The sequence below is a fragment of the Apium graveolens genome, chromosome 2 (genome assembly GCF_009905375.1).
Source record: "Apium graveolens cultivar Ventura chromosome 2, ASM990537v1, whole genome shotgun sequence".
Lineage (NCBI taxonomy): Eukaryota > Viridiplantae > Streptophyta > Magnoliopsida > Apiales > Apiaceae > Apium > Apium graveolens.
Genome location: NC_133648.1, coordinates 53719920 through 53725603, shown reverse-complemented (window position 1 = coordinate 53725603; position 5684 = coordinate 53719920). Strand labels below are relative to the sequence as shown.

The 5684-nt window shown below is 40.5% G+C and overlaps 1 non-coding gene across 1 annotated transcript; it reads right to left on the bottom strand.

Annotated features, from left to right (window-relative positions):
- Positions 1-992: 992 nt before the first annotated feature.
- On the bottom strand, positions 993-1099 carry LOC141709722 (small nucleolar RNA R71). The gene has a single exon (XR_012570286.1). It is a non-coding gene; the product is annotated as a small nucleolar RNA R71 (small nucleolar RNA).
- Positions 1100-5684: the final 4585 nt, after the last annotated feature.

Sequence of the window (5684 nt, the reverse complement as noted above, 5' to 3'; positions counted from 1 at the left end):
TTTATCAGTTTCGTGTTGTTCGATTAATATCATCACCATTACATGCTAAGGTTAATGACAATAACTATTGAATGAAGTAGTAATGAAGTCAGTATCTCATGTGTGTTTAATATTGTTAATTCAAGTGTTTAATTCTTGTAGTAATTATTAGTTAACCAACCTTAATTGTTATTATCTTGACATTGAAGAATAATCATACATTGGTGAGTAAGTGTTAATTAGATATAATTAATCAGAGTCTCTGTGGGAACGAACTAGAAATCATTCTATTTTACTTGTGAATGCGTATACTTGCGTGATTTATTTAGCGCATGCTTTGTGCATAACAAGTTTTTGGCGCCTCTGCCGGGGACTCGGTGTTAATTTATTTAGTTTATGTACTTGCCATCATTGGTCATTATGATTTATTGATTAAAACTTGATACTTACTCCTTCCAGTTGTGTCTCAGGTACTCTAGCGAGCGTTTATGTAAACACGTTCTCGCACTCGCAAGAGAAATCTGGATAAAGCTGAGGTGACAGATACAGCTCTTGACTTTCCGGAGAAGATAGTTTTTGAAGTTTCAGATAAAGAGAGTGAAAATAAAGAACCTGAAACAATGGGTGATCGTGTAGTTCAAGCTGATCCAGCTCTTATGGACTTTTCTCGGCCTAAAATTGATGATATTCAGTCAAGCATCATTCATCCGGCTATTCAAGCAAATACTTTTGAAATCAAGCCGAGCACTATTCAGATGGTGCAGAATTTTGTTTCTTTCGGAGGTGCTGTGACTGAAGATCCCAACATGCATATCAGGAATTTTGTCTAGATCTGTAGTACTTTCAATTATAATGGTGTTACTGATGAGGCTATCAAGCTGAGGCTTTTCCCATTCTCTCTGAGGGACAAAGATAAGGACTGGTTACATTTTTTACCAGCTGGGTCCATCACTACTTGGGAAGTTCTTACGCAAAAGTTTCTGGTGAAGTTCTATCTAATGGCCAAAACTGCAGCTATGAGAAGTGCTCTTACTCAATTTGCGCAGCAACAAGGAGAATATATGTGCGAAGCTTGGGAGCGCTACAAGGAGATGTTGAGAAAGTGTACACATCATGGTATGCCTGACTGGATGGTGATCACTGGTTTCTATAATGGTTTGGGGGCCCAATCTCGGCCCATGCTCGATGCAGCTTCTGGAGGTGCCTTGTGGGCCAAAAGCTATACTGAGGCCTATAATCTCATTGAAACTATGGCTTCAAATGAGTATCAAAACCCAACTCAAAGGATGATGCCTGGGAAGGTAGCATGTATTCTGGAAGTTGATGCAGCTACAGCTGCGCAGCTTCAGGCGCTGTCTATGAAGGTCGATTCTTTAGCCAAATATGGAGTAAATCAAATAGCTAGTGTCTGTGAGATTTATACAGGATCTCATGCTACAGATCAGTGTTCTCTTGTTAATGAATCTGTTCAGTATGTGAACAATTTTCAGAGACCGCAGCAGCCTGTGCCCGCTACTTATCATCCTAATAACAGAAATCATCCCAATTTCAGATGGAGCAATAATCAAAATCCTGTTCAACAACCATATCATCAAGCTGCAAGTAAACAACTTAATCCACCTGGATTCCAGTAACCTCAGCAATTTTCTCAAAGGCATTCATATCCTCAACAAGGAGGTGCTGCTCCACCTTCTAGTGCTGATTTTGAGGAGTTAAAGCTGTTGTGCAAAAGTCATGTTATTTCTATCAAGACCTTGGAAAATCAAATTGGACAAATAGCCAATGCCTTACTCAATCATCAACCTGGCACACATCCCAGTGATACTCAAGTGCCAGGCATGAAGGAAGCTAAAGAGCAAGTCAAAGATGTCACCTTAAGGTCTGGAAAAGTTGATGATGCTGAAAAAGCAAAAGATGGAGAAGTTGAAGATGTAGATGAAGAAGGAATGCAAAAGGAGAAAGAAGGGGAACCAAGGAAGACTACTATTGAACACACTCTGCCTGAGGGTAATACAGGGGAGAAACAGGTGTATCCTCCACCACCTTTTCCTTAGCGATTGCAAAAACAAAAGCTGGACAAGCAATTTGGTAAGTTTCTGGAGGTGTTCAAGAAACTTCATATTAACATACCTTTCGCTGAGGCTCTTGAGCAAATGCCTAGTTATGCAAAATTCATAAAAGGTATTCTTTCAAGGAAGGTGAAACTGGATGATCTTGATACCATTGCTGGAAGAGTGCAGTGTCTTGCTGCAACAAAGTTACCTCAAAAGCTTAAGGATCCATGTAACTTCACCATTCCTTGCACCATTGGCAAGTTGTCATTTGACAAGTGCCTTTGTGATTTGGGAGCAAACATCAATCTGATGTCGTTGTCTATCTTCAAAAAGCTAAATTTTCCTGATCCGAAGCCCTTGGCTGATCGTTCGATTACATACCCACGAGGCATCGTGGAGGACGTGCTAGTAAAGGTGGACAAGCTCATCTTTCCTGTAGATTTTATCATTCTAGATTTCGAGGAAGATAAGAAGATTCCCATAATCTGGGGAAGACCTTTCTTGGCTACAGGTCGTACCTTGATAGATGTGCAAAAAGGTGAACTCACTATGAAGGTACAAGATCAAGATATGACATTCAATATGTTCAATGTGATGAAATTCCCTACGGAAGATGAGGAGTGCTTCAAGGTGGATTTGGTCGATTCTGTATTTATTTCAGAACTTGATCATGTGCTAAGGTCTGATGCCTTAGAAAAAAGCCTTATTGGGGGATTTTGACAGTGAAGATGATGAAGGCAATGAAAAGTTACATTATCTGAATGCTTCTCCTTAGAAATGAAAGCTAGACATGCCGTTTGAATCTCTGGGAAATAGTGATCTCAAGAATACTGAGGGAAATCTCAAACCATCTATTGAGGAAGCACCAACTTTGGAGCTTAAACCATTGCCTGAACACTTGAGGTATGCTTTTTTAGGTGATGCATCTACTTTTCCTGTTATTATTGCATCTGACCTTTAAGGTAGTGATGAGGACAAGCTCTTGAGGATTTTAAGAGAATTCAAATCGGCCATCGGATGGACTATAGCAGATGTAAAAGGAATCAGCCCTTCGTACTGCATGCATAAAATTCTGCTAGAGGAAGGTAGAAAGCCAACTGTTGAGCAACAATGAAGGCTTAATCCTATCATGAAAGAAGTGGTGAAGAAAGAAATTCTAAAGCAGGAATCATATATCCTATTTCCGACAGTTCTTGGGTGAGCCCCGTGCAATGTGTACCTAAGAAATGAGGTATTACTGTGGTAGAAAATGAGAAGAACGAGCTCATCCCCACTCGAACAGTCACATGATGGAGGGTATGCATGGACTACAGAAAGTTGAATAAAGCCACGAGGAAGGATCACTTCCCTCTTCCATTTATTGATCAGATGCTTGACAGGTTGGCTGGTCATGAGTATTATTGTCTTCTGGATGGCTATTCGGGCTACAATCAGATTTGCATCACACCAGAAGATCAAGAAAATACCACCTTCACTTGTCCATTTGGCACATTTGCTTTTCGCAGAGTTTCTTTTGGCTTATGTGGTGCACCTGCCACTTTTCAGAGATGCATGATGGCTATATTCTCCGATATGATTGGAAATAATGTCGAAGTGTTCATGGACGACTTCTCTGTCTTTGGACATTCGTATGATGAATGCTTGAATAATCTCCTTTTGGTGCTCAAAAGGTGTGTAGAAACCAATCTGGTGCTCAATTGGGAAAAATGTCACTTCATGATGAAACAAGGCATCATTCTTGGGCATAAGGTCTCCAGTAAAGGTCTTCAGGTGGATAAAGCTAAGGTGGGCGTCATTGAAAATCTTCTGCCATCTATTTCTGTGAAAGGAATCTGTAGCTTTCTTGGTCATGCGGGTTTTTATCGGCGTTTCATCAAGGACTTCTCTAAGATATCTAAGCTCTTGTGCAACTTGCTCGAGAAAGATGTGCCTTTCAAATTTGATGATGAATGCTTGGCGGCATTCGGGACTCTCAAGAAGAGTTTAATCACCGCACCAGTTATTACGGCACCTGATTGGAGAGAACCTTTTGAGATGATGTGTGATGCAAATGATTATGAAGTGGGAGCAGTTCTTGGGCAGCGAAAGACTAATATCTTTCATGTGGTTTACTATGCTAGCAAGACGCTAAATGGAGCCCAACTGAACTACACCACTAGTGAGAAGGAGCTCTTGGCTATAGTTTTTAGTTTCGAAAAATTTCGATCTTATCTACTTGGGACAAAGGTGACAGTGTTCACTGATCACGCTGCCATCCGCTATCTGGTCTCAAAGAAGGATTCGAAGCCTAGACTTATTCGTTGGGTTCTCTTACTATAAGAATTTGAGTTAGAGATCAAGGATCGAAAAGGTACTGAAAATCAAGTAGTTGACCATCTCTCTAGATTGGAAAATCCCAATTCTACTTCACATGATAAGACATTGATCAACGAATCTTTTCCGGATGAGAAGTTGTTCGTAATTCAAGAGGAAGAGCCATGGTTCGCAGACATTATGAACTATCTTGTTAGAAATATAATGCTTCCTAATATGAATGCGGCTCAAAAGAAGAAGTTTCTGCATGAGGTGAAGTGGTACATGTGGGATGAACCATATTTGTTTAGACAAGGAGCTGACCAGATCATCAGAAGATGTATCCCATTCTGTGAGACGGAGGGGATATTACGAGACTGTCATTCCACAGCTTATAGTGGATATTAAGGTGGTGAAAAGACAGCAGCTCGTATTCTTCAAGCAGGTTTTTTCTGGCCTACGTTGTTTAAGGATGCACATCAGTTCGTTTTAAGGTGTGATCGTTTCCAAAGAGTTAGAAATCTTACCAGAAAGCATGAGATGCCTTTAAATGTGATACTTGAAGTTGAGGTCTTCGATGTTTGGGGAATCGATTTCATGGAACAATTTATCTCGTCCAGCAATAATCAGTACATCTTACTGGCAGTCGATTATGTCTCGAAATGGGTAGAAGTCAAGGCTCTACCGACTAATGATGCAAAGGTAGTGTTGAGTTTTCTTTATAAGCAGATATTCACAAGGTTTGGAATGCCACGAGTTATCATAAGTGATGAAGGGTCGCATTTCTGCAATCGTAAGTTCACTTCTATGATGCAACGCTATAATGTGAATCATCGCATTGCTACTTCCTGTCATCCGTAAACTAATGGTCAAGCTGAAGTGTCTAATAGAGAGATCAAGCGCATTCTAGAGAAGGTTGTTTGTCCGTCAAGGAAAGATTGGTCTTTGAAGCTCGATGAAGCTGTTTGGGCTTATAGAATAGCATACAAGACTCCACTTGGGATGTCCTCGTTTCAACTTGTCTATGGTAAGGGATGCCATTTACCTGCGGAGATTGAGCATAAGGCTTATTGGGCATTGAAGAAGTTAAACCTTGATCTAGATGCAGCTGGGAAGAAGCGAATGCTTCAGTTCAATGAACTTGATGAATTTCGACTTCAAGCATACGAAAACAACAAAATGTACAAGGAAAAGGTAAAAAAGTGGCATGACAGGAAGCTATCGCCTAAGTCATTCGTGTCGGGACAACAACTTCTTCTATTCAACTCTCGTCTCCGACTTTTTCCTGGAAAGTTGAAATCAAGGTGGTCTGGACCATTTATCGTCAAAACTGTGTTTCCACATGGAGCGGTGGAGATT